We start from the raw sequence: 7341 nt of genomic DNA, 5'->3' as shown, positions 1-7341 counted from the left end.
AGGCTTTTTTAAGGGGGGGTTGGGTGGTTTTAGAATAGGGGTATGTGGGTGGTGGGTTGTAATGGGGGGGGGTATTGTATTTGTATGCAAAAGAGCTGAATTCTTTGGGGCATGCCCCACAAAAGGCCCTTTTAAGGGCTGGTAAGGTAAAGAGCTTTGAAATTTTTTTAATTTAGAATAGGGCAGGGATTTTTTTTATTTTGGGGGTTTATTATTTTATTAGGGGGCTTAGAATAGGTGTAATTAGCTTAAAAATCTTGTAATCTTTTTTTTATTTTTTGTAATTTAGTGGGGTTTTTTTTGTAATTTAGTTTAGTTAATTTAATTGTATTTTTAGATAGATGTTTGTAGTTTATTTAATTTATTGATAGTGTAGGTGTATTTGTAACTTAGGTTAGGATTTATTTTACAGGTAATTGGGTAATTATTTTAACTAGGTAGATATTAAATAGTTAATAACTATTTAATAGCTATTATACCTAGTTAAAATAATTAACAATTTACCTGTAAAATAAATATTAACCCTAACATTGCTACAATGTAATTATTAATTATATTGTAGCTATCTTAGGGTTTATTTTATAGGTAAGTATTTAGATTTAAATAGGAATATTTTAGTTTATAAATGAATTAGATTAATTTAATATAAATTTAGTTAGGGGTGTTAGGGTTAGATAGAGTTAATATAGTTAATATAAATACTATAGTAACTATATTAACTATATTAACCCTAATATAATTAGGGTTAATATAGTTAATATATATAATGTAATACCTATATTAACTATAATATACTTAGGGTTAATATAGATAATATAGCTGGCGGCGGGGTAGGTAGATTAAATTAGGGGTTAATCATTTTAATAGAGATGGCGGCGGTGTAAGGGGCTTACATTAGGGGTTAATAATATTAATATAGCTGGCGGCGGTATAGGGGGATTAGATTAGGGGTTAATAATTTTTATATAGGTGACGGCGGTGTAAGGGGTCAGATTAGGGGATAGATAAGGTAGATGACAGCGGTGTAAGGGGTTCTAATTAGTGGATAGATAAGGTAGATGGCGGCGGTTTTAGGGGCTCACAGTAGGGGGTTAGTTTATGTAGATGGCAGCGGGGTCCGGGAGCGGCGGTTTAGGGGTTAATAACTTTATTAGGGATTTCGGGGGGGGGGTCGCGGTTGACAGGTAGATAGACATTGCGCATGCGTTAGGTGTTAGGTTTATTTTAGAAGATCGCGGTTGACAGGGAGATAGACTGCGCATGCGTTAGGTGTTAGGTTTATTTTAGAAGATCGCGGTTGACAGGGAGATAGACTGCGCATGCGTTAGTTGTTAGGTTTATTTTAGAAGATCGCGGTTGACAGGGAGATAGACATTGCGCATGCGTTAGGTGTTGCAGGCGACGATTTTTATCGGATCGACCCCATGATAAATAGGCCCCATAGTGACAAAAGTTGTTTGTTGTTAACTCTAACACAAAAGTTTAAATTTTATTTATATTTAGTTAACTGGTTCAGTCTCCTCGGTTGATCTTTGCTGGGAGAGTAGCCATAATGGCTGCTTTACTTGTTTATTTGCTACTCTTTTTCTTATATGTCCTTTTTATCTGTATAACAAGTAACCTCGATGTAAACATTGGTGATTGTCATCAGTTGCTTTATTGTCATAATTTGTTTAATAAAAAGGATTTCAATCTAAAAAAAAAAACAGACTTCAGCATCATGTGAAATCCCAAATTTATATTTCAGAATTCTAATTTGTATAGTTCTCTTGGTATCCTTTGTTGAAAAACATACCTAAGTAGGCTCAGGAGGTGCATTGCAGTAGCTGGGAGCTAGCTGATGATTGGTGGATGCACTCACATGCCTTTTGTCTTTGGCTGACCTGACATGTTCAGCTAGCTCCCAGTAGTGCATTCCTGTTTCATCAACAAAGGTTACCAAGAAAGTTGTTTAAAATAGTGTGGTCTGTCTGAATTATAATATAACAAAAAATTTTGTTTAATGCCCTTTTTCCATCTTAATGTTATGATTGTCTAGGATAGATTAAAAGCTGATTTTTTCCCCCTATTTATATAACCTTTTCTGACACAAACACCATTATATAATCCTTTTTAAAAAATGAAGCTAAAATAGTTCTGCTACAATCAGTAAAGAAAACCAAACTTCTCTGCCCCAAGCCCTTCTGCACATAGGGCATTCCATGGTTGCCTAGGTAACCACCCAACCCCACCCTCCCCCATCTGCAACTCATAAATTGTTCCCATAACTTGATTTCCTTTAGGGATCAGCAACATTTTATAACTTTTTGGTTGTATAAGTAAAACCTCATCCAAGCTTCTAATTTGTAGCTTAGAATAGAAACATTCATATAATTTCCTTTTGTGTGTGCGCTCCCAACATCCAGCTGCAAGTTACTTTACTAGTTTGGACGCCAGATTTCAGTGAGAGACAAAAAGGGATTGTTTTCTGCAAAAAGGTAATGATTTATTATATTTATACTTGAATATTTACAAATTCACAGCATTAACATTTACTGTGTGAGTAATATGTAATGTACACATACAGTATAAAGCAGGACATTTTTATTATGTCCCTTTAAATATTTAAATATTTCATATGAGTTAATACTTTGCACAGTCATTGCCCTTTGGCAACCCTGTCTTAGAGGAACACAGTGTGACTGTTTTTGCAAATTTCAGCAGAATAAAACAGATGATATCAGGTCTTTAACTAGTTATACAATTGGGTAAACATTGGATCTTTCTGTATCTATGTGTTTTCATCTAAAAAATTAACTTGGTTATGTAAACACTTCTAGAAACATGTCTAATTTAAATGAATACACAGAAAATGTTTTTTTTTTATATAAAAAAACAAAACTTTTTTCTCAGAAAAATACCTGGAAATGCTTTTCTATTATTGTGTTAAAAAAAATGTTTCCAGCAAGATCAGGGGCTCGATTACATATACGGCCCAGGCTTCAGCGCAAGGGCTGCCACCCACACCGCCCGTAATTTCACCTTGCACATCGGGGTATTACATATACCCCACCGGCAGCTCATAAAGTGCCGTAAGTCTGATAAACTAGCAATGTCCAAAAATGAGCGTAAATACAAATTTCTGGAGTCGCCAGTGACTTACGGCACTTTAGAAACTGCCGGCGCCTAAGAAAAGTAAAGAAAATAACAAATCTCCCGTAAAAGTCTAACACGCCTCCCAAAAATAAGCCCAACATGTAAAAACCCCTATATCTGCAATCCCCCCTCTCACTACTAATAATAAATGTATTAACCCTTAGACCGACAACCCCCCACAACACAATAAGCCTATTTAAACACTGCAAGTAATAACTAAATTATTAACCCCTAAATCCGCCATCAAACCCACACCGCAAGTAATAACTAAATTATTAACCCCTAATCCGCCGTTAACCCACAACGCAATAAACCCATTAAAACTATTAAACCCTAATCCGCCATTAACCCACAACGCAATATACCCAATAAAACTATTAACCCCTAATCCGCCATTAACCCACAACGCAATAAACCCATTAAAACTATTAACCCCTAAACCGCCAAAGCCCACAACGCAAGAAACCTAACCCCTAACATAACCCCTCCTAAACTACCCCCCTAAATGAACCCAAATTACCTATTTTCAAAATACTAAAGTTACTATTAAATTAAAAAAACCTAAGACTACTTTAAAAATACAAATAATCTAAGATTAAATTAAAGGGACAGTCTAATCAAAATTCTGGAGTAGACTGTCCCTTTAAGCTATAATTACAGAAAATAAAAAAATCTAAGATTACACAAAATAAAAAAGAAAATTACCAAATTTTAAAAGGTTATACCTAATCCCTATGAAAATAAAAAATACCCCCCAAAATAAAAACACCCCCTACTCTAATAAACTACCAGTAGGCCTTAAAATGGCTTTTTGCAGGGCATTGCCCCAAGATAATCAGCTCTTTTACAAGAAAACACACAAAGCCCCTACACGTCCATGGCTCCGTGGTCACCGGTCTTCAGTTCCAGGGTCGCCGGTCTTCAGTCTTCAGCTCCGCAAAGGATGTTGAAGGAAGAAGAGATTGCCGCTTGGAAGAAGACTTCACCGCCTGGAACAGGACCTCCTCTGCCGGACTTCAGGAGCCAAGTCCCAACCAAGCCAGCCATCATACCAGTGACAGCACTGACAGGGGAAGGGAGAAGATGGATGGAAGTGAGGAGCCTGCCCTTGACAGCCAGAGAACTTGCAGTTGGGAAAAAGTCTGTGAAGTTAAGAATATCCAGCTGTGCCAGGAGAAAGCTAATGGACCGGGCCACTATACTACCAAAAACTAAGATCCCAGGGGCAGCAAAGCACATTTGTTCTATGCCCCTCTGCAAAGCCCCATCATGAGTGAGGCTTTAGGTGGTCGCTTATGTCTATAACTAATCATAAAGATGGTGTCCTTTACTCTATACTCTGGCTACCGATATGGTTAAATCATCCAGACCCTTATGGAAATTACTCAAGACTCTGTGGCTTAACCCAGAGTTTAAACCTCTTCTTAAGACATCCATTACAGAATTTCTTTTGTTTAACGAAGACCCACGAATCTGATATCCGATTTTATGTTCTTCTCTTAAAGCGTATATTAGAGGAGTCCGTATACAAAAACAGACCTGCTTAAGATCACTACGGGGCACTCCCCTGGGACTCCTTGTCTCCTCTCTGAGAACTAAAGAATCCCTAAATAAAACCTTCCCATCCCGATCCGGCTTCTGTTGTGGGCGGGGCCTTGTGAGGAGTACAAGATAAGTGTCCGTGATCTAAGGACGAGTGTTTTCAACCAGCGCCATGCGCCTGGAACCTCTTTGCCAGTAGAGACCAAACCGAGCCTGGGTACTTGTATTGGCATCCCGGAAGCCAGCTGGCATCTGAAGTAGATCTTGTCACTGAGACCTGACCAATAAACCTTAGCCTTTCTTAAAAGGGCTATACAAAACACTGCAAGGTGCAATCAAACCGCATTATGATGGATGGCTTTGGTGGTTTGAGAGCTGACTAAGCCTCTTTGATTGTTTGCAGAGAGCAGCCGCTGCAGAAGCTTTTTTTTTGGGGCTGGTAAGCCTGGGACAGTTAGCTGTTATCATATGATAATGGGAAATATAGTCCAGGGGTCCTGAATAGACTTTGCCTACCTATATACTGCCCCCATATTGCTGTGCTCATTTTATTCTATAAGGCGTTGCAGCTGTCGCCTGGCTCATCATTTAGAAGCGGTATCAGTATAAAGGAAAGGACTGTACCAGTTCAGTATTTTGGATCGATAGTTAAAGCTGTACAGAATAATAGACTGAACAGGACAGGTTTTTTTTTTTCTTATCCTCTAGGTGCCTGCCACATCTATAATACTGTGTACATGTTACTATATTTTACAGGCAAGCTACTGTCTCCTATATTTATATATACTATAGTGGGACAGGTTGTATATATATGCAGTGGCTTAGACTTAGAGTTTTTTAAGGGATTTTTGGGGGGTTTATTTGATTTAGATAGGGTGGGCAGTAAAAAAGTTAAATGCCCTTTTAAGGGCAATGCCCAACAAATGCCCTTTTCAGGGCAATGGGTAGTTTAGGGTTTTTAGTGTTAGGTTATTTTATTTGGGGGGCTTTAGTGGGTGGGGGGTTTTACAGTTAGGGGGAGGCTTTGTGTATTTTCTTGTAAAAGAGCTGATTATCTTTGGGCAATGTCCTGCAAAAAGCACTTTTTAGGGCTACTGGTAGTTTATTAGAGTAGGGGGTGATTTTATTTTGGGGGGGGAACTTTTTTATTTTCATAGGGATTAGGTATAATTTTTTTAAATTTGGTAATTTTATTTTTTATTTTCTGTAATCTTAGATTTTTATTTATTTTCTGTAATTGTAGCTTAAAGGGACAGTCTACTCCAGAATTTTGATTAGACTGTCCCTTTAATTTATACTTAGTTTATTTGTATTTTTAAGTAGTGTTATGTTTTTTAATTTAATAGTAACTTTAGTATTTTGTAAATTAGGTAATTTGGGTTCATTTAGGGGGTGTTAGGTTAGGGGGTTTAGGTTAGGGGTTAGGTTTCTTGCGTTGTGGGCTTTGGCGGCTTAGGGGTTAATAATTTAATAGGTTTCTTGCGTTGTGGGCTTTGGCGGTTAGGGGTTAATAGTTTTATTGGGTTTATTGCGTTGTGGGTTAATGGCGGATTAAGGGTTAATAGTTTTAATAGGTAGTTTGCGATGTTGGGGTTGGCGGATTTAGGGATTAATAATTTAGTTATTACTTGCGGTGTGGGTTTGATGGCGGATATAGTGGTTAATACACTTTATTAGTTATTGTGGTTGACCGGTAGATAGACATTGTGCATGCGTTAGGTGTTAGTTTATTTCTGCAGGCATTTTTGGGAGTTACGGTGATCCCATACTACGGCTGCCTTTTATGGCGAGGTAAAAATGGAGTAAGATTTCTCCATTTTTGCCACGTAAGTCCTTGCGCTGGATATTGGATACCGATTTGCGACGCGGTCCCATGTTAGCCTATGGGAGTAAAAATTGCGGGCAATGGCTGAAATATATGTGCCGCATTTATATGCGGCGCTGTATATAGGATACCAAAACCGCTCAAAAACCGGCGTTGCCGGCTTTTGCGGGCGACGCCGCATATGTAATGGGGCCCCCAGATGGTTTTTATTTTATAACATCTTTGGATCTATCGTTGCCCAGATACATTTAACGGAAATGAAACAGTATATAAATGCTAGAGAGAATGATGCATTCAAAGATGCATTAGTCTGAGAATAACATGTAGATGTGTTTTTTAAAGTTTCATTAGCCGTTTAAATTTTGACAAAATAAGTTTTAGTGTCTATAAAACAATGGGAGCTGCCATGTTGTAACTTAGGTTGCCTTCTCTGCTGTGGCCAATTAGGGACAGTTATAAATAGGTCACTAGAGTGTGCAGCCAATGGCTGTGTGGAATATAACAGGGTTATACACTTCCATTTCTAACAGGAACTGAAAAGCTCAACATTTAAGAATGGAATTACAGGAAAAGGAGACAAAATAAATAAATTAAGTATATTGCAGACACACACACACACACACACACACACATATAACTTTTGTTAAATTGTATGTTCTGTCTGAATCACAAAATAATGTTTTGGGGGTTTTATATCCCTTTAACTTGGATCTTTATGTGTTTGGGTAAAGTTGACATGGATGTAGGAGGATCCAGTGGTGTTTACAAAACAAAGTTAGATTTAGCAGTTTCATGTATGAAAAGATGGCAAGATCTATCTTCCGCCGACACCCTATGCC

The 7341-nt window shown here is 37.7% G+C and overlaps 1 protein-coding gene across 2 annotated transcripts in view; it reads left to right on the top strand.

Moving 5' to 3' along the window:
* The first annotated feature begins 2244 nt into the window (after nucleotides 1-2244).
* Nucleotides 2245-7341, top strand: part of LOC128666876 (cytochrome P450 2F3) — a 93055-nt gene continuing 87958 nt past the window's right edge. The window contains exon 1 of one of the 2 annotated variants that reach the window (XM_053721678.1): nucleotides 2245-2477. The gene's annotated coding sequence lies outside the window, so the exon portion shown is untranslated. The remainder of the gene's footprint in view (nucleotides 2478-7341) is intronic. The other variant, XM_053721679.1, reaches the window with a different exon arrangement.

The sequence above is a fragment of the Bombina bombina genome, chromosome 7 (genome assembly GCF_027579735.1).
Source record: "Bombina bombina isolate aBomBom1 chromosome 7, aBomBom1.pri, whole genome shotgun sequence".
Classification (NCBI taxonomy): domain Eukaryota; kingdom Metazoa; phylum Chordata; class Amphibia; order Anura; family Bombinatoridae; genus Bombina; species Bombina bombina.
This window is presented reverse-complemented; position numbering and strand designations above follow the sequence as displayed.